Genomic DNA, 24,237 nt, shown 5'->3' on the forward strand with positions numbered 1-24,237 from the left:
GCCACGCCCTTGTTGCTTCAAAGCGCTCCTTTGCATTTTGCCAAAAAAGGCAGAGATTTCTTGCCAACGGAAACAACCATCCGCAAGAGGGAAATACCCTTGAATTCAGGTGATGTTAACCTATCTATCTGCAGGGCTGGGTTCTGGAACAGACTCCCTTTAAGATTGGACACAAAGATTGTACTTCAGGTTTGGTCCAAAACTCATCTCTGGTGGGACTCGAACCCACAACCTTTGAATCACTACTCTCTTCTAGAAGTCCAATGCGCTATCCATTGCGCCACAGAGCCTACGTACAATGAGTCTACTAAATCGTTTGTTGAGCTGACATGTGAATGGCTCTTTTGAAAGAATCCTACAAAAACACAACATCTAGCGAGTGATCATTTTCAGGCTAAAGATGAAAGCTCAGATTTATAATATTGGTGTGGCTCCTTGTTTTCTAGATATTCATAAGAGTCAACTTAACAGCATGCAAAGCACCGTTGTCTCATTAATGTACTTTGACCAGTGAGGCCCCAGGACAGGCGGTTTATACCACAGACCAGTGCTCTCAAACCTTGGCTATGAAGCCCGATTCTGTCCTTAGCACCGTTGGAAAATGGCCTGAGAATATACAACTTTTACTATCAAAAATGGTCCAAAATTTGACTCTGGAGGGACTCCAACCCACAACCTTCAAATCAAGGCTATTACCTAGCGGCCACGCCCTTGTTGCTTCAAAGCGCTCCTTTGCATTTTGCCAAAAAAGGCATAGATTTCTTGCCAACGGAAACAACCATCCGCAAGAGGGAAATACCCTTGAATTCAGGTGATGTTAACCTATCAATCTTCAGGGCTGGGTTCTGGAACAGACTCCCTTTAAGATTGGACACAAAGATTGTACTTCAGGTTTGGTCCAAAACTCGACTCTGGTGGGACTCGAACCCACAACCTTTGAATCAATACTCTCTTCTAGAAGTCCAATGCGCTATCCATTGCGCCAAAGAGCCTACGTACAATGTGTCTACTAAATCGTTTGTTGAGCTGACATGTGAATGGCTCTTGTGAAAGAATCCTACAAAAACACAACATCTAGCGAGTGATCATTTTCAGGCTAAAGATGAAAGCTCAGCTTTATAATATTGGTGTGGCTCCTTGTTTTCTAGATATTCATAAGAGTCAACTTAACAGCATGTAAAGCACCGTTGTCTCATTAATGTACTTTGACCAGTGAGGCCCCAGGACGGGCGGTTTATACCGCAGACCAGTGCTCTCAAACCTTGGCTATGAAGCCCGATTCTGTCCTTAGCACCGTTGGAAAATGGCCTAAGAATATACAACTTTTACTATCAAAAATGGTCCAAAATTTGACTCTGGAGGGACTCCAACCCACAACCTTCAAATCAAGGCTATTACCTAGCGGCCACGCCCTTGTTGCTTCAAAGCGCTCCTTTGCATTTTGCCAAAAAAGGCAGAGATTTCTTGCCAACGGAAACAACCATCCGCAAGAGGGAAATACCCTTGAATTCAGGTGATGTTAACCTATCTATCTGCAGGGCTGGGTTCTGGAACAGACTCCCTTTAAGATTGGACACAAAGATTGTACTTCAGGTTTGGTCCAAAACTCATCTCTGGTGGGACTCGAACCCACAACCTTTGAATCACTACTCTCTTCTAGAAGTCCAATGCGCTATCCATTGCGCCAAAGAGCCTACGTACAATGTGTCTACTAAATCGTTTGTTGAGCTGACATGTGAATGGCTCTTGTGAAAGAATCCTACAAAAACACAACATCTAGCGAGTGATCATTTTCAGGCTAAAGATGAAAGCTCAGCTTTATAATATTGGTGTGGCTCCTTGTTTCCTAGATATTCATAAGAGTCAACTTAACAGCATGCAAAGCACCGTTGTCTCATTAATGTACTTTGACCAGTGAGGCCCCAGGACGGGCGGTTTATACCGCAGACCAGTGCTCTCAAACCTTGGCTATGAAGCCCGATTCTGTCCTTAGCACCGTTGGAAAATGGCCTGAGAATATACAACTTTTACTATCAAAAATGGTCCAAAATTTGACTCTGGAGGGACTCCAACCCACAACCTTCAAATCAAGGCTATTACCTAGCGGCCACGCCCTTGTTGCTTCAAAGCGCTCCTTTGCATTTTGCCAAAAAAGGCATAGATTTCTTGCCAACGGAAACAACCATCCGCAAGAGGGAAATACCCTTGAATTCAGGTGATGTTAACCTATCTATCTGCAGGGCTGGGTTCTGGAACAGACTCCCTTTAAGATTGGACACAAAGATTGTACTTCAGGTTTGGTCCAAAACTCGACTCTGGTGGGACTCGAACCCACAACCTTTGAATCACTACTCTCTTCTAGAAGTCCAATGCGCTATCCATTGCGCCACAGAGCCTACGTACGCCAAGTCTACTAAATTGTTTGTTGAGCTGACATGTGAATGGCTCTTGTGAAAGAATCCTACAAAAACACAACATCTAGCGGGTGATCATTTTCAGGCTAAAGATGAAAGCTCAGCTTTATAATATTGGTGTGGCTCCTTGTTTTCTAGATATTCATAAGAGTCAACTTAACAGCATGCAAAGCACCGTTGTCTCATTAATGTACTTTGACCAGTGAGTCCCCCAGGACGGGCGGTTTATACCACAGACCAGTGCTCTCAAACCTTGGCTATGAAGCCCGATTCTGTCCTTAGCACCCGTTGGAAAATGGCCTGAGAATATACAACTTTTACTATCAAAAATGGTCCAAAATTTGACTCTGGAGGGACTCCAACCCACAACCTTCAAATCAAGGCTATTACCTAGCGGCCACGCCCTTGTTGCTTCAAAGCGCTCCTTTGCATTTTGCCAAAAAAGGCATAGATTTCTTGCCAACGGAAACAACCCATCCGCAAGAGGGAAATACCCTTGAATTCAGGTGATGTTAACCTATCAATCTTCAGGGCTGGGTTCTGGAACAGACTCCCTTTAAGATTGGACACAAAGATTGTACTTTCAGGTTTGGTCCAAAACTCGACTCTGGTGGGACTCGAACCCACAACCTTTGAATCAATACTCTCTTCTAGAAGTCCAATGCGCTATCCATTGCGCCAAAGAGCCTACGTACAATGTGTCTACTAAATCGTTTGTTGAGCTGACATGTGAATGGCTCTTGTGAAAGAATCCTACAAAAACACAACATCTAGCGAGTGATCATTTTCAGGCTAAAGATGAAAGCTCAGCTTTATAATATTGGTGTGGCTCCTTGTTTTCTAGATATTCATAAGAGTCAACTTAACAGCATGTAAAGCACCGTTGTCTCATTAATGTACTTTGACCAGTGAGGCCCCAGGACGGGCGGTTTATACCGCAGACCAGTGCTCTCAAACCTTGGCTATGAAGCCCGATTCTGTCCTTAGCACCGTTGAAAATGGCCTAAGAATATACAACTTTTACTATCAAAAATGGTCCAAAATTTGACTCTGGAGGGACTCCAACCCACAACCTTCAAATCAAGGCTATTACCTAGCGGCCACGCCCTTGTTGCTTCAAAGCGCATCCTTTGCATTTTGCCAAAAAAGGCATTAGATTTCTTGCCAACGGAAACAACCATCCGCAAGAGGGAAATACCCTTGAATTCAGGTGATGTTAACCTATCTATCTGCAGGGCTGGGTTCTGGAACAGACTCCCTTTAAGATTGGACACAAAGATTGTACTTCAGGTTTGGTCCAAAACTCGACTCTGGTGGGACTCGAACCCACAACCTTTGAATCACTACTCTCTTCTAGAAGTACCAATGCGCTATCCATTGCGCCACAGAGCCTACGTACGACAAGTCTACTAAATTGTTTGTTGAGCTGACATGTGAATGGCTCTTGTGAAAGAATCCTACAAAAACACAACATCTAGCGGGTGATCATTTTCAGGCTAAAGATGAAAGCTCAGCTTTATAATATTGGTGTGGCTCCTTGTTTTCTAGATATTCATAAGAGTCAACTTAACAGCATGCAAAGCACCGTTGTCTCATTAATGTACTTTGACCAGTGAGTCCCCAGGACGGGCGGTTTATACCACAGACCAGTGCTCTCAAACCTTGGCTATGAAGCCCGATTCTGTCCTTAGCACCGTTGGAAAATGGCCTGAGAATATACAACTTTTACTATCAAAAATGGTCCAAAATTTGACTCTGGAGGGACTCCAACCCACAACCTTCAAATCAAGGCTATTACCTAGCGGCCACGCCCTTGTTGCTTCAATGCGCTCCTTTGCATTTTGCCAAAAAAGGCATAGATTTCTTGCCAACGGAAACAACCATCCGCAAGAGGGAAATACCTTGAATTCAGGTGATGTTAACCTATCAATCTTCAGGGGCTGGGTTCTGGAACAGACTCCATTTAAGATTGGACACAAAGATTGTACTTCAGGTTTGGTCCAAAACTCGACTCTGGTGGGACTCGAACCCACAACCTTTGAATCACTACTCTCTTCTAGAAGTCCATAGCGCTATCCATTGCGCCACAGAGCCTACGTACAATGAGTCTACTAAATCGTTTGTTGAGCTGACATGTGAATGGCTCTTGTGAAAGAATCCTACAAAAACACAACATCTAGCGAGTGAACATTTCAGGCTAAATATGAAGCTCAGCTTTATAATATTGGTGTGGCTCCTTGTTTTCTAGATATTCATAAGAGTCAACTTAACAGCATGCAAAGCACCGTTGTCTCATTAATGTACTTGACCAGTGAGGCCCCAGGACGGAGCGGTTTATACCACAGACCAGTGCTCTCAAAAATTGGCTATGAAGCCCGATTCTGTCCTTAGCACCGTTGGAAAATGGGCCTGAGAATATACAACTTTTACTATCAAAATGGTCCAAAATTTGACTCTGGAGGGACTCCAACCCACAACCTTCAAATCAAGGCTATTACCTAGCAGCCACGCCCTTGTTGCTTCAAAGCGCTCCTTTTCATTTTGCCAAAAAAGGCAGAGATTTTCTTGCCAACGGAAACAACTATCCGCAAAGAGGGAAATACCGTTGAATTCAGGTGATGTTAACCTATCTATCTGCAGGGCTGGGTTCTGGAACAGACTCCCTTTAGATTGGACACAAAGATTGTACTTCAGGTGTTGGTCCAAAACTCGACTCTGGTGGGACTCGAACCAACAACCTTTGAATCAATACTCTCTTCTAGAAGTCCAATGCGCTATCCATTGCGCCAAAGAGCCTACGTACAATGGGTCCACTAAATCGTTTGTTGAGCTGACATGTGAATGGCTCTTGTGAAAGAATCCTACAAAAACACAACATCTAGCGAGTGATCATTTCAGGCTAAAGATGAAAGCTCAGCTTTATAATATTGGTGTGGCTCCTTGTTTTCTAGATATTCATAAGAGTCAACTTAACAGCATGCAAAGCACCGTTGTCTCATTAATGTACTTTGACCAGTGAGGCCCCAGGACGGGCGGTTTATACCGCCAGACCAGTGCTCTCAAACCTTGGCTATGAAGCCCGATTCTGTCCTTAGCACCGTTGGAAAATGGCCTAAGGAATATACAACTTTTACTATCAAAAATGGTCCAAAATTTGACTCTGGAGGGACTCCAACCACAACCTTCAAATCAAGGCTATTACTAGCGGCCACGCCCTTGTTGCTTCAAAGCGCTCCTTTGCATTTTGCCAAAAAAAGGCAGAGATTTTTTGCCAACGGAAACAACCATCCGCAAGAGGGAAATACCCTTGAATTCAGGTGATGTTAACCTATCAATCTTCAGGGCTGGGTTCTGGAACAGACTCCCTTTAAGATTGGACACAAAGATTGTACTTCAGGTTTGGTCCAAAACTCGACTCTGGTGGGACTTCGAACCCACAACCTTTGAATCAATACTCTCTTCTAGAAGTCCAATGCGCTATCCATTGCGCCAAAGAGCTACGTACAATGTGTCTACTAAATCGTTTGTTGAGCTGACATGTGAATGGCTCTTTTGAAAGAATCCTACAAAAACACAACATCTAGCGAGTGATCATTTTCAGGCTAAAGATGAAAGCTCAGATTTATAATATTGGTGTGGCTCCTTGTTTTCTAGATATTCATAAGAGTCAACTTAACAGCATGCAAAGCACCGTTGTCTCATTAATGTACTTTGACCAGTGAGGCCCCAGGACAGGCGTTTATACCACAGACCAGTGCTCTCAAAACCTTGGCTATGAAGCCCGATTCTGTCCTTAGCACCGTTGGAAAATGGCCTGAGAATATACAAACTTTTACTATCAAAAATGGTCCAAAATTTGACTCTGGAGAGACTCCAACCCACAACCTTCAAATCAAGGCTATTACCTAGCGCCACGCCCTTGTTGCTTCAAAGCGCTCCTTTTCATTTTGCCTAAAAAGGCATAGATTTCTTGCCAACGGAAACATCCATCTGCAAGAGGGAAATACCCTTGAATTCAGGTGATGTTAACCTATCTATCTGCAGGGCAGGGTTCTGGAACAGACTCCCTTTAAGATTGGACACAAAGATTGTACTTCAGGTTTGGTCCAAAACTCGACTCTGGTGGGACTCGAACTCACAACCTTTGAATCACTACTCTCTTCTAGAAGTCCAATGCGCTATCCATTGCGCCACAGAGCCTACGTACAACAAGTCTACTAAATTGTTTGTTGAGCTGACATGTGAATGGCTCTTGTGAAAGAATCCTACAAAAACACAACATCTAGCGGGGTGATCATTTTTAGGCTAAAGATGAAAGCTCAGCTTTATAATATTGGTGTGGCTCCTTGTTTTCTAGATATTCATAAGAGTCACCTTAACAGCATGCAAAGCACCGTTGTCTCATTAATGTACTTTGACCAGTGAGTCCCCAGGGACGGGCGGTTTATACCACAGACCAGTGCTCTCAAACCTTGGCTATTGAAGCCGATTCTGTCCTTAGCAACCGTTGGAAAATGGCCTGAGAATATACAACTTTTACTATCAAAAATGGTCCAAAATTTGACTCTGGAGGGACTCCAACCCACAACCTTCAAATCAAGGCTATTACCTAGCGGCCACGCCCTTGTTGCTTCAAAGCGCTCCTTTGCATTTTGGCAAAATCATTTTGGCAAAAAAGGCATAGATTTCTTGCCAACGGAAACAACCATCCGCAAGAGGGAAATACCCTTGAATTCAGGTGATGTTAACCTATCTATCTGCAGGGCTGGGTTCTGAACAGACTCCCTTTAAGATTGGACACAAAGATTGTACTTCAGGTTTGGTCCAAAACTCGACTCTGGTGGGACTCGAACCCACAACCTTTGAATCACTACTCTCTTCTAGAAGTCCAATGCGCTATCCATTGCGCCACAGAGCCTACGTACGACAAGTTTACTAAATTGTTTGTTGAGCTGACATGTGAATGGCTCTTGTGAAAGAATCCTACAAAACACAACATCTAGCGGGTGATCATTTTCAGGCTAAAGATGAAAGCTCAGCTTTATAATATTGGTGTGGCTCCTTGCTTTCTAGATATTCATAAGAGTCAACTTAACAGCATGCAAAGCACCGTTGTCTCATTAATGTACTTTGACCAGTGAGTCCCCAGGACGGGCGGTTTATACCACAGACCAGTGCTCTCAAACCTTGGCTATGAAGCCCGATTCTGTCCTTAGCACCGTTGGAAAATGGCCTGAGAATATACAACTTTTACTACCAAAAATGGTCCAAAATTTGACTCTGGAGGGACTCCAACCCACAACCTTCAAATCAGGGCTATTACCTAGCGGCCACGCCCTTGTTGCTTCAAAGCGCTCCTTTGCATTTTGCCAAAAAAGGCAGAGATTTCTTGCCAACGGAAACAACTATCCGCAAGAGGGAAATACCCTTGAATTCAGGTGATGTTAACCTATCTATCTGCAGGGCTGGGTTCTGGAACAGACTCCCTTTAAGATTGGACACAAAGATTGTACTTCCGGTTTGGTTCAAAACTCGACTCTGGTGGGACTCGAACCCACAACCTTTGAATCAATACTCTTTTCTAGAAGTCCAATGCGCTATCCATTGCGCCAAAGAGCCTACGTACAATGAGTCTACTAAATCGTTTGTTGAGCTGACATGTGAATGGCTCTTGTGAAAGAATCCTACAAAAACACAACATCTAGCGAGTGATCATTTTCAGGCTAAAGATGAAAGCTCAGCTTTATAATATTGGTGTGGCTCCTTGTTTTCTAGATATTCATAAGAGTCAACTTAACAGCATGCAAAGCACCGTTGTCTCATTAATGTACTTTGACCAGTGAGGCCCCAGGACGGGCGGTTTATACCGCAGACCAGTGCTCTCAAACCTTGGCTATGAAGCCCGATTCTGTCCTTAGCACCGTTGGAAAATGGCCTGAGAATATACAACTTTTACTATCAAAAATGGTCCAAAATTTGACTCTGGAGAGACTCCAACCCACAACCTTCAAATCAAGGCTATTACCTAGCAGCCACGCCCTTGTTGCTTCAAAGCGCTCCTTTTCATTTTGCCAAAAAAGGCAGAGATTTCTTGCCAACGGAAACAACTATCCGCAAGAGGGAAATACCCTTGAATTCAGGTGATGTTAACCTATCTATCTGCAGGGCTGGGTTCTGGAACAGACTCCCTTTAAGATTGGACACAAAGATTGTACTTCAGGTTTGGTCCAAAACTCGACTCTGGTGGGACTCGAACCCACAACCTTTGAATCACTACTCTCTTCTAGAAGTCCAATGCGCTATCCATTGCGCCACAGAGCCTACATACGACAAGTCTACTAAATTGTTTGTTGAGCTGACATGTGAATGGCTCTTGTGAAAGAATCCTACAAAAACACAACATCTAGCGGGTGATCATTTTCAGGCTAAAGATGAAAGCTCAGCTTCATAATATTGGTGTGGCTCCTTGTTTTCTAGATATTCATAAGAGTCAACTTAACAGCATGCAAAGCACCGTTGTCTCATTATTGTACTTTGACCAGTGAGGCCCCAGGACAGGCGGTTTATACCACAGACCAGTGCTCTCAAACCTTGGCTATGAAGCCCGATTCTGTCCTTAGCACCGTTGGAAAATGGCCTGAGAATATACAACTTTTACTATCAAAAATGGTCCAAAATTTGACTCTGGAGAGACTCCAACCCACAACCTTCAAATCAAGGCTATTACCTAGCAGCCACGCCCTTGTTGCTTCAAAGCGCTCCTTTTCATTTTGCCAAAAAAGGCAGAGATTTCTTGCCAACGGAAACAACTATCCGCAAGAGGGAAATACCGTTGAATTCAGGTGATGTTAACCTATCTATCTGCAGGGCTGGGTTCTGGAACAGACTCCCTTTAAGATTGGACACAAAGATTGTACTTCAGGTTTGGTCCAAAACTCGACTCTGGTGGGACTCGAACCCACAACCTTTGAATCAATACTCTCTTCTAGAAGTCCAATGCGCTATCCATTGCGCCAAAGAGCCTACGTACAATGTGTCTACTAAATCGTTTGTTGAGCTGACATGTGAATGGCTCTTGTGAAAGAATCCTACAAAAACACAACATCTAGCGAGTGATCATTTTCAGGCTAAAGATGAAAGCTCAGCTTTATAATATTGGTGTGGCTCCTTGTTTTCTAGATATTCATAAGAGTCAACTTAACAGCATGCAAAGCACCGTTGTCTCATTAATGTACTTTGACCAGAGAGGCCCCAGGACGGGCGGTTTCTACCGCAGACCAGTGCTCTCAAACCTTGGCTATGAAGCCCGATTCTGTCCTTAGCACCGTTGGAAAATGGCCTGAGAATATACAACTTTTACTATCAAAAATGGTCCAAAATTTGACTCTGGAGGGACTCCAACCCACAACCTTCAAATCAAGGCTATTACCTAGCGGCCACGCTCTTGTTGCTTCAAAGCGCTCCTTTGCATTTTGCCAAAAAAGGCAGAGATTTCTTGCCAACGGAAACAACCATCCGCAAGAGGGAAATACCCTTGAATTCAGGTGATGTTAACCTATCTATCTGCAGGGCTGGGTTCTGGAACAGACTCCGTTTAAGATTGGACACAAAGATTGTACTTCAGGTTTGGTCCAAAACTCAACTCTGGTGGGACTCGAACCCACAACCTTTGAATCACTACTCTCTTCTAGAAGTCCAATGCGCTATCCATTGCGCCACAGAGCCTACGTACAACAAATCTACTAATTTGTTTGTTGAGCTGACATGTGAATGACTCTTGTGAAAGAATCCTACAAAAACACAACATCTAGCGGGTGATCATTTTCAGGCTAAAGATGAAAGCTCAGCTTTATAATATTGGTGTGGCTCCTTGTTTTCTAGATATTCATAAGAGTCAACTTAACAGCATGCAAAGCACCGTTGTCTCATTAATGTACTTTGACCAGTGAGGCCCCAGGACGGGCGGTTTATACCGCAGACCAGTGCTCGCAAACCTTGGCTATGAAGCCCGATTCTGTCCTTAGCACCGTTGGAAAATGGCCTGATAATATACAACTTTTACTATCAAAAATGGTCCAAAATTTGACTCTTGAGGGACTCCAACCCACAACCTTCAAATCAAAGCTATTACCTAGCGGCCACGCCCTTGTTGCTTCAAAGCGCTCCTTTGCATTTTGCCAAAAAAGGCAGAGAATTCTTGCCAACGGAAACAACCATCCGCAAGAGGGAAATACCCTTGAATTCAGGTGATGTTAACCTATCTATCTGCAGGGCTGGGTTTTGGAACAGACTCCCTTTAAGATTGGACACAAAGATTGTACTTCAGGTTTGGTCCAAAACTCGACTCTGGTGGGACTCGAACCCACAACCTTTGAATCACTACTCTCTTCTAGAAGTCCAATGCACTATCCATTGCGCCACAGAGCCTTTGTACAATGAGGCTACTAAATTGTTTGTTGAGCTGACATGTGAATGGCTCTTGTGAAAGAATCCTACAAAAACACAACATCTAGCGGGTGATCATTTTCAGGCTAAAGATGAAAGCTCAGCTTTATAATATTGGTGTGGCTCCTTGTTTTCTAGATATTCATAAGAGTCAACTTAACAGCATGCAAAGCACTCTTGTCTCATTAATGTACTTTGACCAGTGAGGCCCCAGGACGGGCGGTTTATACCGCAGACCAGTGCTCTCAAACCTTGGCTATGAAGCCCAATTCTGTCCTTAGCACCGTTTGAAAATGGCCTGAGAATATACAACTTTTACTATCAAAAATGGTCCAAAATTTGACTCTGGAGGGACTCCAACCCACAACCTTCAAATCAAGGCTATTACCTAGCGGCCACGCCCTTGTTGCTTCAAAGCGCTCCTTTGAATTTTGCCAAAAAAGGCAGAGATTTCTTGCCAACGGAAACAACCATCCGCAAGAGGGAAACACCCTTGAATTCAGGTGATGTTAACCTATCTATCTGCAGGGCTGGGTTCTGGAACAGACTCCCTTTAAGATTGGACACAAAGATTGTACTTCAGCTTTGGTCCAAAACTCGACTCTGGTGGGACTCGAACCCACAACCTTTGAATCACTACTCTCTTCTAGAAGTCCAATGCGCTATCCATTGCGCCACAGAGCCTACGTACATCAAGTCTACTAAATAGTTTGTTGAGCTGACATGTGAATGGCTCTTGTGAAAGAATCCTACAAAAACACAACATCTAGCGGGTGATCATTTTCAGGCTAAAGATGAAAGCTCAGCTTTATAATATTGGTGTGGCTCCTTGTTTTCTAGATATTCATAAGAGTCAACTTAACAGCATGCAAAGCACCGTTGTCTCATTAATGTACTTTGACCAGTGAGGCCCCAGGACGGGCGGTTTATACCGCAGACCAGTGCTCTCAAAAATTGGCTATGAAGCCCGATTCTGTCCTTAGCACCGTTGGAAAATGGCCTGAGAATATACAACTTTTACTATCAAAAATGGTCCAAAATTTGACTCTGGAGGGACTCCAACCCACAACCTTCAAATCAAGGCTATTACCTAGCGGCCACGCCCTTGTTGCTTCAAAGCGCTCCTTTGCATTTTGGCAAAAAAGGCATAGATTTCTTGCCAACGGAAACAACCATCCGCAAGAGGGAAATACCCTTGAATTCAGGTGATGTTAACCTATCTATCTGCAGGGCTGGGTTCTGAACAGACTCCCTTTAAGATTGGACACAAAGATTGTACTTCAGGTTTGGTCCAAAACTCGACTCTGGTGGGACTCGAACCCACAACCTTTGAATCACTACTCTCTTCTAGAAGTCCAATGCGCTATCCATTGCGCCACAGAGCCTACGTACGACAAGTTTACTAAATTGTTTGTTGAGCTGACATGTGAATGGCTCTTGTGAAAGAATCCTACAAAAACACAACATCTAGCGGGTGATCATTTTCAGGCTAAAGATGAAAGCTCAGCTTTATAATATTGGTGTGGCTCCTTGCTTTCTAGATATTCATAAGAGTCAACTTAACAGCATGCAAAGCACCGTTGTCTCATTAATGTACTTTGACCAGTGAGTCCCCAGGACGGGCGGTTTATACCACAGACCAGTGCTCTCAAACCTTGGCTATGAAGCCCGATTCTGTCCTTAGCACCGTTGGAAAATGGCCTGAGAATATACAACTTTTACTACCAAAAATGGTCCAAAATTTGACTCTGGAGGGACTCCAACCCACAACCTTCAAATCAGGGCTATTACCTAGCGGCCACGCCCTTGTTGCTTCAAAGCGCTCCTTTGCATTTTGCCAAAAAAGGCAGAGATTTCTTGCCAACGGAAACAACTATCCGCAAGAGGGAAATACCCTTGAATTCAGGTGATGTTAACCTATCTATCTGCAGGGCTGGGTTCTGGAACAGACTCCCTTTAAGATTGGACACAAAGATTGTACTTCCGGTTTGGTTCAAAACTCGACTCTGGTGGGACTCGAACCCACAACCTTTGAATCAATACTCTTTTCTAGAAGTCCAATGCGCTATCCATTGCGCCAAAGAGCCTACGTACAATGAGTCTACTAAATCGTTTGTTGAGCTGACATGTGAATGGCTCTTGTGAAAGAATCCTACAAAAACACAACATCTAGCGAGTGATCATTTTCAGGCTAAAGATGAAAGCTCAGCTTTATAATATTGGTGTGGCTCCTTGTTTTCTAGATATTCATAAGAGTCAACTTAACAGCATGCAAAGCACCGTTGTCTCATTAATGTACTTTGACCAGTGAGGCCCCAGGACGGGCGGTTTATACCGCAGACCAGTGCTCTCAAACCTTGGCTATGAAGCCCGATTCTGTCCTTAGCACCGTTGGAAAATGGCCTGAGAATATACAACTTTTACTATCAAAAATGGTCCAAAATTTGACTCTGGAGAGACTCCAACCCACAACCTTCAAATCAAGGCTATTACCTAGCAGCCACGCCCTTGTTGCTTCAAAGCGCTCCTTTTCATTTTGCCAAAAAAGGCAGAGATTTCTTGCCAACGGAAACAACTATCCGCAAGAGGGAAATACCCTTGAATTCAGGTGATGTTAACCTATCTATCTGCAGGGCTGGGTTCTGGAACAGACTCCCTTTAAGATTGGACACAAAGATTGTACTTCAGGTTTGGTCCAAAACTCGACTCTGGTGGGACTCGAACCCACAACCTTTGAATCACTACTCTCTTCTAGAAGTCCAATGCGCTATCCATTGCGCCACAGAGCCTACATACGACAAGTCTACTAAATTGTTTGTTGAGCTGACATGTGAATGGCTCTTGTGAAAGAATCCTACAAAAACACAACATCTAGCGGGTGATCATTTTCAGGCTAAAGATGAAAGCTCAGCTTCATAATATTGGTGTGGCTCCTTGTTTTCTAGATATTCATAAGAGTCAACTTAACAGCATGCAAAGCACCGTTGTCTCATTATTGTACTTTGACCAGTGAGGCCCCAGGACAGGCGGTTTATACCACAGACCAGTGCTCTCAAACCTTGGCTATGAAGCCCGATTCTGTCCTTAGCACCGTTGGAAAATGGCCTGAGAATATACAACTTTTACTATCAAAAATGGTCCAAAATTTGACTCTGGAGAGACTCCAACCCACAACCTTCAAATCAAGGCTATTACCTAGCGGCCACGCCCTTGTTGCTTCAAAGCGCTCCTTTTCATTTTGCCAAAAAAGGCAGAGATTTCTTGCCAACGGAAACAACTATCCGCAAGAGGGAAATACCGTTGAATTCAGGTGATGTTAACCTATCTATCTGCAGGGCTGGGTTCTGGAACAGACTCCCTTTAAGATTGGACACAAAGATTGTACTTCAGGTTTGGTCCAAAACTCGACTCTGGTGGGACTCGAACCCACAACCTTTGAATCAATACTCTCTTCTAGAAGTCCAATGCGCTATCCATTGCGCCAAAGAGCCTACGTACAATGTGTCTACTAAATCGTTTGTTGAGCTGACATGTGAATGGCTCTTGTGAAAGAATCCTACAAAAACACAACATCTAGCGAGTGATCATTTTCAGGCTAAAGATGAAAGCTCAGCTTTATAATATTGGTGTGGCTCCTTGTTTTCTAGATATTCATAAGAGTCAACTTAACAGCATGCAAAGCACCGTTGTCTCATTAATGTACTTTGACCAGAGAGGCCCCAGGACGGGCGGTTTCTACCGCAGACCAGTGCTCTCAAACCTTGGCTATGAAGCCCGATTCTGTCCTTAGCACCGTTGGAAAATGGCCTGAGAATATACAACTTTTACTATCAAAAATGGTCCAAAATTTGACTCTGGAGGGACTCCAACCCACAACCTTCAAATCAAGGCTATTACCTAGCGGCCACACCCTTGTTGCTTCAAAGCGCTCCTTTGCATTTGCCAAAAAAGGCAGAGATTTCTTGCAAACAGAAACAACCATCCGCAAGAGGGAAATACCCTTGAATTCAGGTGATGTTAACCTATCTATCTGCAGGGCTGGGTTCTGGAACAGACTCCCTTTAAGTTTGGACACAAAGATTGTACTTCAGGTTTGGTCCAAAATTCGACTCTGGTGGGACTCGAACCCACAACCTTTGAATCACTATGCTCTTCTAGAAGTCCAATGCGCTATCCATTGCGCCACAGAGCCTACGTACAATGAGTCTACCAAATCGTTTGTTGAGCTGACATGTGAATGGCTCTTGTGAAAGAATCCTACAAAAACACAACGTCTAGCGGGTGATCATTGTCAGGCTAAAGACGAAAGTTCAGATTTATAACATTGGTGTGGCTCCTTGTTTTCTAAATATTTATAAGAGTCAACTTAACAGCATGCAAAGCACCGTTGTCTCATTAATGTATTTTGACCAGTGAGGCCCAAGGACGGGCGGTTTATACCGCAGACCAGTGCTCTCAAACCTTGGCTATGAAGCCCGATTCTGTCCTTAGCACCGTTGGAAAATGGCCTGAGAATATACAACTTTTACTATCAAAAATGGTCAAAAATTTGACTCTGGAGGGACTCCAACCCACAACCTTCAAATCAAGGCTATTACCTAGCGGCCACGCCCTTGTTGCTTCAAAGCACTCCTTTGCATTTGCCAAAAAAGGCAGAGATTTCTTGCCAACGGAAACAACCATCCGCAAGAGGGAAATACCCTTGAATTCAGGTGATGTTAACCTATCTATCTGCAGGGCTGGGTTCTGGAACAGACTCCCTTTAAGATTGGACACAAAGATTGTACTTCAGGTTTGGTCCAAAACTTGACTCTGGTGGGACTCGAACCCACAACCTTTGAATCACTATGCGCTTCTAGAAGTCCAATGCGCTATCCATTGCGCCACAGAGCCTACGTACAACAAGTTTAATAAATAGTTTGTTGAGCTGACATGTGAATGGCTCTTGTGAAAGAATCCTACAAAAACACAACATCTAGCGGGTGATCATTGTCAGGCTAAAGACAAAAGTTCAGATTTATAACATTGGTGTGGCTCTTTGTTTTCTAGATATTTATAAGAGTCAACTTAACAGCATGCAAAGCACCGTAGTCTCATTACTGTACTTTGACCAGTGAGGCCCCAGAACGGGCGGTTTAAACCGCAGACCAGTGCTCGCAAACCTTGGCTATGAAGCCCGATTCTGTCCTTAGCACCGTTGGAAAATGGCCTGATAATATACAACTTTTACTATCAAAAATGGTCCAAAATTTGACTCTGGAGGGACTCCAACCCACAACCTTCAAATCAAAGCTATTACCTAGCGGCCACGCCCTTGTTGCTTCAAAGCGCTCCTTTGCATTTTGCCAAAAAAGGCAGAGAATTCTTGCCATCGGAAACAACCAAACGCAAGAGGGAAATACCCTTGAATTCAGGTGATGTTAACCTATCTATCTGCAGGGCTGGGTTCTGGAACAGACTCCCTTTAAGATTGGACACAAAGATTGTACTTCAGGTTTGGTCCAAAACTCGACTCTGGTGGGACTCGAACCCACAACCTTTGAATCACTACTCTCTTCTAGAAGTCCAATGCACTACCCATTGCGCCACAGAGCCTTTATACAATGAGTCTACTAAATTGTTTGTTGAGCTGACAAGTGAATGGCTCTTGAGAAAGAATCCTACAAAAACACAACATCTAGCGGGTGATCATTTTCAGGCTAAAGATGAAAGCTCAGCATTTGCCAAAAAAGGCAGAGATTTCTTGCCAACGGAAACAACCATCCGCAAGAGGGAAATACCCTTGAATTCAGGTGATGTTAACCTATCTATCTGCAGGGCTGGGTTCTGGAACAGACTCCCTTTAAGATTGGACACAAAGATTATACTTCAGGTTTGGTCCAAAACTCGACTCTGGTGGGAATCGAACCCACAACCTTTGAATCATTACTCTCTTCTAGAAGTCCAATGCGCTATCCATTGCGCCACAGAGCCTACGTACAACATGTCTACTAAATAGTTTGTTGAGCTGACATGTGAATGGCTCTTGTGAAAGAATCCTACAAAAACACAACATCTAGCGGGTGATCATTTTCAGGCTAAAGATGAAAGCTCAGCTTTATAACATTGGTGTGGCTCCTTGTTTTCTAGATATTCATAAGAGTCAACTTAACAGCATGCAAAGCACCGTAGTCTCATTAATGTACTTTGACCAGTGAGGCCCCAGGACGGGCGGTTTATACCGCAGACCAGTGCTCTCAAACCTTGGCTATGAAGCCCGATTCTGTCCTTAGCACCGTTGGAAAATGGCCTGAGAATATACAACTTTTACTATCAAAAATGGTCAAAAATTTGACTCTGGAGGGACTCCAACCCACAACCTTCAAATCAAGGCTATTACCTAGCGGCCACGCCCTTGTTGCTTCAAAGCACTCCTTTGCATTTGTCAAAAAAGGCAGAGATTTCTTGCCAACGGAAACAACCATCCGCAAGAGGGAAATACCCTTGAATTCAGGTGATGTTAACCTATCTATCTGCAGGGCTGGGTTCTGGAACAGACTCCCTTTAAGATTGGACACAAAGATTGTACTTCAGGTTTGGTCCAAAACTTGACTCTGGTGGGACTCGAACCCACAACCTTTGAATCACTATGCGCTTCTAGAAGTCCAATGCGCTATCCATTGCGCCACAGAGCCTACGTACAACAAGTTTACTAAATAGTTTGTTGAGCTGACATGTGAATGGCTCTTGTGAAAGAATCCTACAAAAACACAACATCTAGCGGGTGATCATTGTCAGGCTAAAGACGAAAGTTCAGCTTTATAATATTGGTGTGGCTCTTTGTTTTCTAGATATTTATAAGAGTCAACTTAACAGCATGCAAAGCACCGTAGTCTCATTAATGTACTTTGACCAGTGAGGCCCAAGGACGGGCGGTTTATACCGCAGACCAGTGCTCTCAAACCTTGGCTATGAAGCCCGATTCTGTCCTTAGCACCGTTGGAAAATGGCCTGAGAATATACAACTTTTACCATCAAAAATGGTCCAAAATTTGACTCTGGAGAGACTCCAACCCACAACCTTCAAATCAAGGCTATTACCTAGCGGCCACGCCCTTGTTGCTTCAAAGCGCTCCTTTGCATTTGCCAAAAAAGGCAGAGATTTCTTGCCAACGGAAACAACCATCCGCGAAAGGGAAATAACCTTGAATTCAGGTGATGTTAACCTATCTATCTGCAGGGCTGGGATCTGGAACAGACTCCCTTTAAGATTGGACACAAAGATTGTACTTCAGGTTTGGTCCAAAACTCGACTCTTGTGGGACTCGAACCCACAACCTTTGAATCACTATGCTCTTCTAGAAGTCCAATGCGCTATCCATTGCGCCACAGAGCCTACTACCAATGAGTCTACCAAATCGTTTGTTGAGCTGACATGTGAATGGCTCTTGTGAAAGAATCCTACAAAAACACAACATCTAGCGGGTGATCATTGTCAGGCTAAAGACGAAAGTTCAGATTTATAACATTGGTGTGGCTCTTTGTTTTCTAGATATTTATAAGAGTCAACTTAACAGCATGCAAAGCACCGTAGTCTCATTAATGTACTTTTACCTGTGAGGCCCCAGGACGGGCGGTTTATACCGCAGACCAGTGCTCTCAAACCTTGGCTATGAAGCCCGATTCTGTCCTTAGCACCGTTGGAAAATGGCCTGAGAATATACAACTTTTACTATCAAAAATGGTCCAAAATTTGACTCTGGAGGGACTCCAAACCACAACCTTCAAATCAAGGCTATTACCTAGCGGCCACGCCCTTGTTGCTTCAAAGCGCTCCTTCGCATTTTGCCAAAAAAGGCAGAGATTTCTTGCCAACGGAAACAACCATCCGCAAGAGGGAAATACCCTTGAATTCAGGTGATGTTAACCTATCTATCTGCAGGGCTGGGTTCTGGAACAGACTCCCTTTAAGATTGGACACAAAGATTGTACTTCAGGTTTGGTCCAAAACTCGACACTGGTGGGACTCGAACCCACAACCTTTGAATCACTACTCTCTTCTAGAAGTCCAATGCGCTATCCATTGCGCCACAGAGCCTACGTACAACAAGTCTTCTAAATAGTTTGTTGAGCTGACATGTGAATGGCTCTTGTGAAAGAATCCTACAAAAACACAACATCTAGCGGGTGATCATTTTCAGGCTAAAGATGAAAGCTCAGCTTTATAACATTGGTGTGGCTCCTTGTTTTCTAGATATTCATAAGAGTCAACTTAACAGCATGCAAAGCACCGTAGTCTCATTAATGTACTTTGACCAGTGAGGCCCCAGTACGGGCGGTTTATACCGCAGACCAGTGCTCTCAAACCTTGGCTATGAAGCCCGATTCTGTCCTTAGCACCGTTGGAAAATGGCCTGAGAATATACAACTTTTACTATCAAAAATGGTCCAAAATTTGACTCTGGAGGGACTCCAACCCACAACCTTCAAATTAAGGCTAGTACCTAGCGGCCACGCCCTTGTTGCTTCAAAGCGCTCCTTTGCATTTTGCCAAAAAAGGCAGAGATTTCTTGCCAAGGCAAACAACCATCCGCAAGAGGGAAATACCCTTGAATTCAGGTGATGTTAACCTATCTATCTGCAGGGCTGGGTTCTGGAACAGACTCCCTTTAAGATTGGACACAAAGATTATACTTCAGGTTTGGTCCAAAACTCGACTCTGGTGGGACTCGAACCCACAACCTTTGAATCTTTAATCTCTTCTAGAAGTCCAATGCGCTATCCATTGCGCCACAGAGCCTACGTACAATGAGTCTACCAAATCGTTTGTTGAGCTGACATGTGAATGGCTCTTGTGAAAGAATCCTACAAAAACACAACATCTAGCGGGTGATCATTGTCAGGCTAAAGACGAAAGTTCAGATTTATAACATTGGTGTGGCTCCTTGTTTTCTAAATATTTATAAGAGTCAACTTAACAGCATGCAAAGCACCGTAGTCTCATTAATGTACTTTGACCAGTGAGGCCCAAGGACGGGCGGTTTATACCGCAGACCAGTGCTCTCAAACCTTGGCTATGAAGCCCGATACTGTCCTTAGCACCGTTGGAAAATGGCCTGAAAATATACAACTTTTACTATCAAAAATGGTCCAAAATTTGACTCTGGAGGGACTCCAACCCACAACCTTCAAATCAAGGCTATTACCTAGCGGCCACGCCCTTGTTGCTTCAAAGCGCTCCTTTGCATTTGCCAAAAAAGGCAGAGATTTCTTGCCAACGGAAACAACCAACCGCAAGAGGGAAATACCCTTGAATTCAGGTGATGTTAACCTATCTATCTGCAGGGCTGGGTTCTGGAACAGACTCCCTTTAAGATTGGACACAAAGATTGTACTTCAGGTTTGGTCCGAAACTTGACTCTGGTGGGTCTCGAACCCACAACCTTTGAATCACTATGCGCTTCTAGAAGTCCAATGCGCTATCCATTGCGCCACAGAGCCTACGTACAACAAGTCTACTAAATAGTTTGTTGAGCTGACATGTGAATGGCTCTTGTGAAAGAATCCTACAAAAACACAACATCTAGCGGGTGATCATTTTCAGGCTAAAGATGAAAGCTCAGCTTTATAATATTGGTGTGGCTCCTTGTTTTCTAGATATTCATAAGAGTCAACTTAACAGCATGCAAAGCACCGTTGTCTCATTAACGTACTTTGACCAGTGAGGCCCCAGGACGGGCGGTTTATACCGCAGACCAGAGCTCTCAAACCTTGGCTATGAAGCCCAATTCTGTCCTTAGCACCGATGGAAAATGGCCTGAGAATATACAACTTTTACTATCAAAAATGGTCCAAAATTTGACTCTGGAGGGACTCCAACCCACAACCTTCAAATCAAGGCTAGTACCTAGCGGCCACGCCCTTGTTGCTTCAAAGCGCTCCTTTGCATTTTGCCAAAAAAGGCAGAGATTTCTTGCCAACGGAAACAACCATCCGCAAGAGGGAAATTCCCTTGAATTCAGGTGATGTTAACCTATCTATCTGCAGGGCTGGGTTCTGGAACAGACTCCCTTTAAGATTGGACACAAAGATTGTACTTCAGGTTTGGTCCAAAACTTGACTCTGGTGGGACTCGAACCCACAACCTTTGAATCACTATGCTCTTCTAGAAGTCCAATGCGCTATCCATTGCGCCACAGAGCCTACTACCGATGAGTCTACCAAATCGTTTGTTGAGCTGACATTTGAATGGCTCTTGTGAAAGAATCCTACAAAAACACAACATCTAGCGGGTGATCATTGTCAGGCTAAAGACGAAAGTTCAGATTTATAACATTGGTGTGGCTCATTGTTTTCTAGATATTTATAAGAGTCAACTTAACAGCATGCAAAGCACCGTAGTCTCATTAATGTACTTTTACCTGTGAGGCCCCAGGACGGGCGGTTTATACCGCAGACCAGTGCTCTCAAACCTTGGCTATGAAGCCCGATTCTGTCCTTAGCACCGTTGGAAAATGGCCTGAGAATATACAACTTTTACTATCAAAAATGGTCCAAAATTTGACTCTGGAGGGACTCCAAACCACAACCTTCAAATCAAGGCTATTACCTAGCGGCCACGCCCTTGTTGCTTCAAAGCGCTCCTTCGCATTTTGCCAAAAAAGGCAGAGATTTCTTGCCAACGGAAACAACCAACCGCAAGAGGGAAATACCCTTGAATTCAGGTGATGTTAACCTATCTATCTGCAGGGCTGGGTTCTGGAACAGACTCCCTTTAAGATTGGACACAAAGATTGTACTTCAGGTTTGGTCCAAAACTCGACTCTGGTGGGACTCGAACCCACAACCTTTGAATCACTACTCTCTTCTAGAAGTCCAATGCGCTATCCATTGCGCCACAGAGCCTACGTACAACAAGTCTTCTAAATAGTTTGTTGAGCTGACATGTGAATGGCTCTTGTGAAAGAATCCTACAAAAACACAACATCTAGCGGGTGATCATTTTCAGGCTAAAGATGAAAGCTCAGCTTTATAACATTGGTGTGGCTCCTTGTTTTCTAGATATTCATAAGAGTCAACTTAACAGCATGCAAAGCACCATAGTCTCATTAATGTACTTTGACCAGTGAGGCCCCAGTACGGGCGGTTTATACCGCAGACCAGTGCTCTCAAACCTTGGCTATGAAGCCCGATTCTGTCCTTAGCACCGTTGGAAAATGGCCTGAGAATATACAACTTTTACTATCAAAAATGGTCCAAAATTTGACTCTGGAGGGACTCCAACCCACAACCTTCAAATTAAGGCTAGTACCTAGCGGCCACGCCCTTGTTGCTTCAAAGCGCTCCTTTGCATTTTGCCAAAAAAGGCAGAGATTTCTTGCCAAGGCAAACAACCATCCGCAAGAGGGAAATACCCTTGAATTCAGGTGATGTTAACCTATCTATCTGCAGGGCTGGGTTCTGGAACAGACTCCCTTTAAGATTGGACACAAAGATTATACTTCAGGTTTGGTCCAAAACTCGACTCTGGTGGGACTCGAACCCACAACCTTTGAATCACTATGCTCTATCTAGATGTCCAATGCGCTATCCATTGCGCCACAGAGCCTACTACCAATGAGTCTACCAAATTGTTTGTTGAGCTGACATTTGAATGGCTCTTGTGAAAGAATCCTACAAAAACACAACATCTAGCGGGTGATCATTGTCAGGCTAAAGACGAAAGTTCAGATTTATAACATTGGTGTGGCTCTTTGTTTTCTAGATATTTATAAGAGTCAACTTAACAGCATGCAAAGCACCGTAGTCTCATTAATGTACTTTGACCAGTGAGGCCCAAGGACGGGCGGTTTATACCGCAGACCAGTGCTCTCAAACTTTGGCTATGAAGCCCGATTCTGTCCTTAGCACCGTTGGAAAATGGCCTGAGAATATACAACTTTTACTATCAAAAATGGTCCAAAATTTGACTCTGGAGGGACTCCAACCCACAACCTTCAAATCAAGGCTATTACCTAGCGGCCACGCCCTTGTTGCTTCAAAGCGCTCCTTTGCATTTGCCAAAAAAGGCAGAGATTTCTTGCCAACGGAAACAACCATCCGCAAGAGGGAAATACCCTTGAATTCAGGTGATGTTAACCTATCTATCTGCAGGGCTGGGTTCTGGAACAGACTCCCTTTAAGATTGGACACAAAGATTATACTTCAGGTTTGGTCCAAAACTCGACTCTGGTGGGAATCGAACCCACAACCTTTGAATCATTACTCTCTTCTAGAAGTCCAATGCGCTATCCATTGCGCCACAGAGCCTACGTACAACATGTCTACTAAATAGTTTGTTGAGCTGACATGTGAATGGCTCTTGTGAAAGAATCCTACAAAAACACAACATCTAGCGGGTGATCATTTTCAGGCTAAAGATGAAAGCTCAGCTTTATAACATTGGTGTGGCTCCTTGTTTTCTAGATATTCATAAGAGTCAACTTAACAGCATGCAAAGCACCGTAGTCTCATTAATGTACTTTGACCAGTGAGGCCCCAGTACGGGCGGTTTATACCGCAGACCAGTGCTCTCAAACCTTGGCTATGAAGCCCGATTCTGTCCTTAGCACCGTTGGAAAATGGCCTGAGAATATACAACTTTTACTATCAAAAATGGTCAAAAATTTGACTCTGGAGGGACTCCAACCCACAACCTTCAAATCAAGGCTATTACCTAGCGGCCACGCCCTTGTTGCTTCAAAGCACTCCTTTGCATTTGTCAAAAAAGGCAGAGATTTCTTGCCAACGGAAACAACCATCCGCAAGAGGGAAATACCCTTGAATTCAGGTGATGTTAACCTATCTATCTGCAGGGCTGGGTTCTGGAACAGACTCCCTTTAAGATTGGACACAAAGATTGTACTTCAGGTTTGGTCCAAAACTTGACTCTGGTGGGACTCGAACCCACAACCTTTGAATCACTATGCGCTTCTAGAAGTACAATGCGCTATCCATTGCGCCACAGAGCCTACGTACAACAAGTTTACTAAATAGTTTGTTGAGCTGACATGTGAATGGCTCTTGTGAAAGAATCCTACAAAAACACAACATCTAGCGGGTGATCATTGTCAGGCTAAAGACGAAAGTTCAGCTTTATAATATTGGTGTGGCTCTTTGTTTTCTAGATATTTATAAGAGTCAACTTAACAGCATGCAAAGCACCGTAGTCTCATTAATGTACTTTGACCAGTGAGGCCCAAGGACGGGCGGTTTATACCGCAGACCAGTGCTCTCAAACCTTGGCTATGAAGCCCGATTCTGTCCTTAGCACCGTTGGAAAATGGCCTGAGAATATACAACTTTTACCATCAAAAATGGTCCAAAATTTGACTCTGGAGAGACTCCAACCCACAACCTT

At 43.9% G+C, this 24,237-nt stretch overlaps 32 non-coding genes across 32 annotated transcripts; all 32 read right to left on the reverse strand.

The window, feature by feature from the left end:
• Positions 1–204: 204 nt before the first annotated feature.
• TRNAR-UCU (transfer RNA arginine (anticodon UCU)) lies at positions 205–290 on the reverse strand. Its single transcript is given in 2 exon segments — positions 205–240; positions 254–290. It is a non-coding gene; the product is annotated as a tRNA-Arg (tRNA).
• A 616-nt stretch (positions 291–906) lies between these two features.
• TRNAR-UCU (transfer RNA arginine (anticodon UCU)) lies at positions 907–992 on the reverse strand. The gene is given in 2 exon segments: positions 907–942; positions 956–992. It is a non-coding gene; the product is annotated as a tRNA-Arg (tRNA).
• A 1,318-nt stretch (positions 993–2,310) lies between these two features.
• Positions 2,311–2,396, reverse strand: TRNAR-UCU (transfer RNA arginine (anticodon UCU)). The gene is given in 2 exon segments: positions 2,311–2,346; positions 2,360–2,396. It is a non-coding gene; the product is annotated as a tRNA-Arg (tRNA).
• A 620-nt stretch (positions 2,397–3,016) lies between these two features.
• On the reverse strand, positions 3,017–3,102 carry TRNAR-UCU (transfer RNA arginine (anticodon UCU)). The gene is given in 2 exon segments: positions 3,017–3,052; positions 3,066–3,102. It is a non-coding gene; the product is annotated as a tRNA-Arg (tRNA).
• A 617-nt stretch (positions 3,103–3,719) lies between these two features.
• TRNAR-UCU (transfer RNA arginine (anticodon UCU)) lies at positions 3,720–3,806 on the reverse strand. Its single transcript is given in 2 exon segments — positions 3,720–3,755; positions 3,769–3,806. It is a non-coding gene; the product is annotated as a tRNA-Arg (tRNA).
• Positions 3,807–4,422: 616 nt separating this feature from the next.
• TRNAR-UCU (transfer RNA arginine (anticodon UCU)) lies at positions 4,423–4,508 on the reverse strand. Its single transcript is given in 2 exon segments — positions 4,423–4,458; positions 4,472–4,508. It is a non-coding gene; the product is annotated as a tRNA-Arg (tRNA).
• A 2,020-nt stretch (positions 4,509–6,528) lies between these two features.
• TRNAR-UCU (transfer RNA arginine (anticodon UCU)) lies at positions 6,529–6,614 on the reverse strand. The gene is given in 2 exon segments: positions 6,529–6,564; positions 6,578–6,614. It is a non-coding gene; the product is annotated as a tRNA-Arg (tRNA).
• A 632-nt stretch (positions 6,615–7,246) lies between these two features.
• On the reverse strand, positions 7,247–7,332 carry TRNAR-UCU (transfer RNA arginine (anticodon UCU)). The gene is given in 2 exon segments: positions 7,247–7,282; positions 7,296–7,332. It is a non-coding gene; the product is annotated as a tRNA-Arg (tRNA).
• Positions 7,333–7,947: 615 nt separating this feature from the next.
• Positions 7,948–8,033, reverse strand: TRNAR-UCU (transfer RNA arginine (anticodon UCU)). Its single transcript is given in 2 exon segments — positions 7,948–7,983; positions 7,997–8,033. It is a non-coding gene; the product is annotated as a tRNA-Arg (tRNA).
• Positions 8,034–8,649: 616 nt separating this feature from the next.
• Positions 8,650–8,735, reverse strand: TRNAR-UCU (transfer RNA arginine (anticodon UCU)). Its single transcript is given in 2 exon segments — positions 8,650–8,685; positions 8,699–8,735. It is a non-coding gene; the product is annotated as a tRNA-Arg (tRNA).
• Positions 8,736–9,351: 616 nt separating this feature from the next.
• Positions 9,352–9,437, reverse strand: TRNAR-UCU (transfer RNA arginine (anticodon UCU)). The gene is given in 2 exon segments: positions 9,352–9,387; positions 9,401–9,437. It is a non-coding gene; the product is annotated as a tRNA-Arg (tRNA).
• Positions 9,438–10,053: 616 nt separating this feature from the next.
• TRNAR-UCU (transfer RNA arginine (anticodon UCU)) lies at positions 10,054–10,139 on the reverse strand. The gene is given in 2 exon segments: positions 10,054–10,089; positions 10,103–10,139. It is a non-coding gene; the product is annotated as a tRNA-Arg (tRNA).
• Positions 10,140–10,755: 616 nt separating this feature from the next.
• Positions 10,756–10,841, reverse strand: TRNAR-UCU (transfer RNA arginine (anticodon UCU)). The gene is given in 2 exon segments: positions 10,756–10,791; positions 10,805–10,841. It is a non-coding gene; the product is annotated as a tRNA-Arg (tRNA).
• A 616-nt stretch (positions 10,842–11,457) lies between these two features.
• Positions 11,458–11,543, reverse strand: TRNAR-UCU (transfer RNA arginine (anticodon UCU)). The gene is given in 2 exon segments: positions 11,458–11,493; positions 11,507–11,543. It is a non-coding gene; the product is annotated as a tRNA-Arg (tRNA).
• A 615-nt stretch (positions 11,544–12,158) lies between these two features.
• On the reverse strand, positions 12,159–12,244 carry TRNAR-UCU (transfer RNA arginine (anticodon UCU)). Its single transcript is given in 2 exon segments — positions 12,159–12,194; positions 12,208–12,244. It is a non-coding gene; the product is annotated as a tRNA-Arg (tRNA).
• A 616-nt stretch (positions 12,245–12,860) lies between these two features.
• Positions 12,861–12,946, reverse strand: TRNAR-UCU (transfer RNA arginine (anticodon UCU)). Its single transcript is given in 2 exon segments — positions 12,861–12,896; positions 12,910–12,946. It is a non-coding gene; the product is annotated as a tRNA-Arg (tRNA).
• Positions 12,947–13,562: 616 nt separating this feature from the next.
• Positions 13,563–13,648, reverse strand: TRNAR-UCU (transfer RNA arginine (anticodon UCU)). Its single transcript is given in 2 exon segments — positions 13,563–13,598; positions 13,612–13,648. It is a non-coding gene; the product is annotated as a tRNA-Arg (tRNA).
• Positions 13,649–14,264: 616 nt separating this feature from the next.
• On the reverse strand, positions 14,265–14,350 carry TRNAR-UCU (transfer RNA arginine (anticodon UCU)). Its single transcript is given in 2 exon segments — positions 14,265–14,300; positions 14,314–14,350. It is a non-coding gene; the product is annotated as a tRNA-Arg (tRNA).
• Positions 14,351–14,965: 615 nt separating this feature from the next.
• On the reverse strand, positions 14,966–15,051 carry TRNAR-UCU (transfer RNA arginine (anticodon UCU)). The gene is given in 2 exon segments: positions 14,966–15,001; positions 15,015–15,051. It is a non-coding gene; the product is annotated as a tRNA-Arg (tRNA).
• Positions 15,052–15,666: 615 nt separating this feature from the next.
• Positions 15,667–15,752, reverse strand: TRNAR-UCU (transfer RNA arginine (anticodon UCU)). The gene is given in 2 exon segments: positions 15,667–15,702; positions 15,716–15,752. It is a non-coding gene; the product is annotated as a tRNA-Arg (tRNA).
• A 616-nt stretch (positions 15,753–16,368) lies between these two features.
• Positions 16,369–16,454, reverse strand: TRNAR-UCU (transfer RNA arginine (anticodon UCU)). The gene is given in 2 exon segments: positions 16,369–16,404; positions 16,418–16,454. It is a non-coding gene; the product is annotated as a tRNA-Arg (tRNA).
• A 292-nt stretch (positions 16,455–16,746) lies between these two features.
• Positions 16,747–16,832, reverse strand: TRNAR-UCU (transfer RNA arginine (anticodon UCU)). Its single transcript is given in 2 exon segments — positions 16,747–16,782; positions 16,796–16,832. It is a non-coding gene; the product is annotated as a tRNA-Arg (tRNA).
• A 615-nt stretch (positions 16,833–17,447) lies between these two features.
• On the reverse strand, positions 17,448–17,533 carry TRNAR-UCU (transfer RNA arginine (anticodon UCU)). The gene is given in 2 exon segments: positions 17,448–17,483; positions 17,497–17,533. It is a non-coding gene; the product is annotated as a tRNA-Arg (tRNA).
• Positions 17,534–18,148: 615 nt separating this feature from the next.
• Positions 18,149–18,234, reverse strand: TRNAR-UCU (transfer RNA arginine (anticodon UCU)). The gene is given in 2 exon segments: positions 18,149–18,184; positions 18,198–18,234. It is a non-coding gene; the product is annotated as a tRNA-Arg (tRNA).
• Positions 18,235–18,850: 616 nt separating this feature from the next.
• On the reverse strand, positions 18,851–18,936 carry TRNAR-UCU (transfer RNA arginine (anticodon UCU)). Its single transcript is given in 2 exon segments — positions 18,851–18,886; positions 18,900–18,936. It is a non-coding gene; the product is annotated as a tRNA-Arg (tRNA).
• A 616-nt stretch (positions 18,937–19,552) lies between these two features.
• On the reverse strand, positions 19,553–19,638 carry TRNAR-UCU (transfer RNA arginine (anticodon UCU)). The gene is given in 2 exon segments: positions 19,553–19,588; positions 19,602–19,638. It is a non-coding gene; the product is annotated as a tRNA-Arg (tRNA).
• A 615-nt stretch (positions 19,639–20,253) lies between these two features.
• TRNAR-UCU (transfer RNA arginine (anticodon UCU)) lies at positions 20,254–20,339 on the reverse strand. Its single transcript is given in 2 exon segments — positions 20,254–20,289; positions 20,303–20,339. It is a non-coding gene; the product is annotated as a tRNA-Arg (tRNA).
• Positions 20,340–20,955: 616 nt separating this feature from the next.
• TRNAR-UCU (transfer RNA arginine (anticodon UCU)) lies at positions 20,956–21,041 on the reverse strand. Its single transcript is given in 2 exon segments — positions 20,956–20,991; positions 21,005–21,041. It is a non-coding gene; the product is annotated as a tRNA-Arg (tRNA).
• Positions 21,042–21,657: 616 nt separating this feature from the next.
• Positions 21,658–21,743, reverse strand: TRNAR-UCU (transfer RNA arginine (anticodon UCU)). The gene is given in 2 exon segments: positions 21,658–21,693; positions 21,707–21,743. It is a non-coding gene; the product is annotated as a tRNA-Arg (tRNA).
• A 616-nt stretch (positions 21,744–22,359) lies between these two features.
• Positions 22,360–22,446, reverse strand: TRNAR-UCU (transfer RNA arginine (anticodon UCU)). The gene is given in 2 exon segments: positions 22,360–22,395; positions 22,410–22,446. It is a non-coding gene; the product is annotated as a tRNA-Arg (tRNA).
• A 615-nt stretch (positions 22,447–23,061) lies between these two features.
• Positions 23,062–23,147, reverse strand: TRNAR-UCU (transfer RNA arginine (anticodon UCU)). The gene is given in 2 exon segments: positions 23,062–23,097; positions 23,111–23,147. It is a non-coding gene; the product is annotated as a tRNA-Arg (tRNA).
• Positions 23,148–23,762: 615 nt separating this feature from the next.
• TRNAR-UCU (transfer RNA arginine (anticodon UCU)) lies at positions 23,763–23,848 on the reverse strand. The gene is given in 2 exon segments: positions 23,763–23,798; positions 23,812–23,848. It is a non-coding gene; the product is annotated as a tRNA-Arg (tRNA).
• Between the last annotated feature and the right edge of the window lie 389 nt (positions 23,849–24,237).

This window comes from Leptodactylus fuscus, chromosome 3 (genome assembly GCF_031893055.1).
Source record: "Leptodactylus fuscus isolate aLepFus1 chromosome 3, aLepFus1.hap2, whole genome shotgun sequence".
NCBI classification, from domain to species: Eukaryota; Metazoa; Chordata; class Amphibia; order Anura; family Leptodactylidae; genus Leptodactylus; species Leptodactylus fuscus.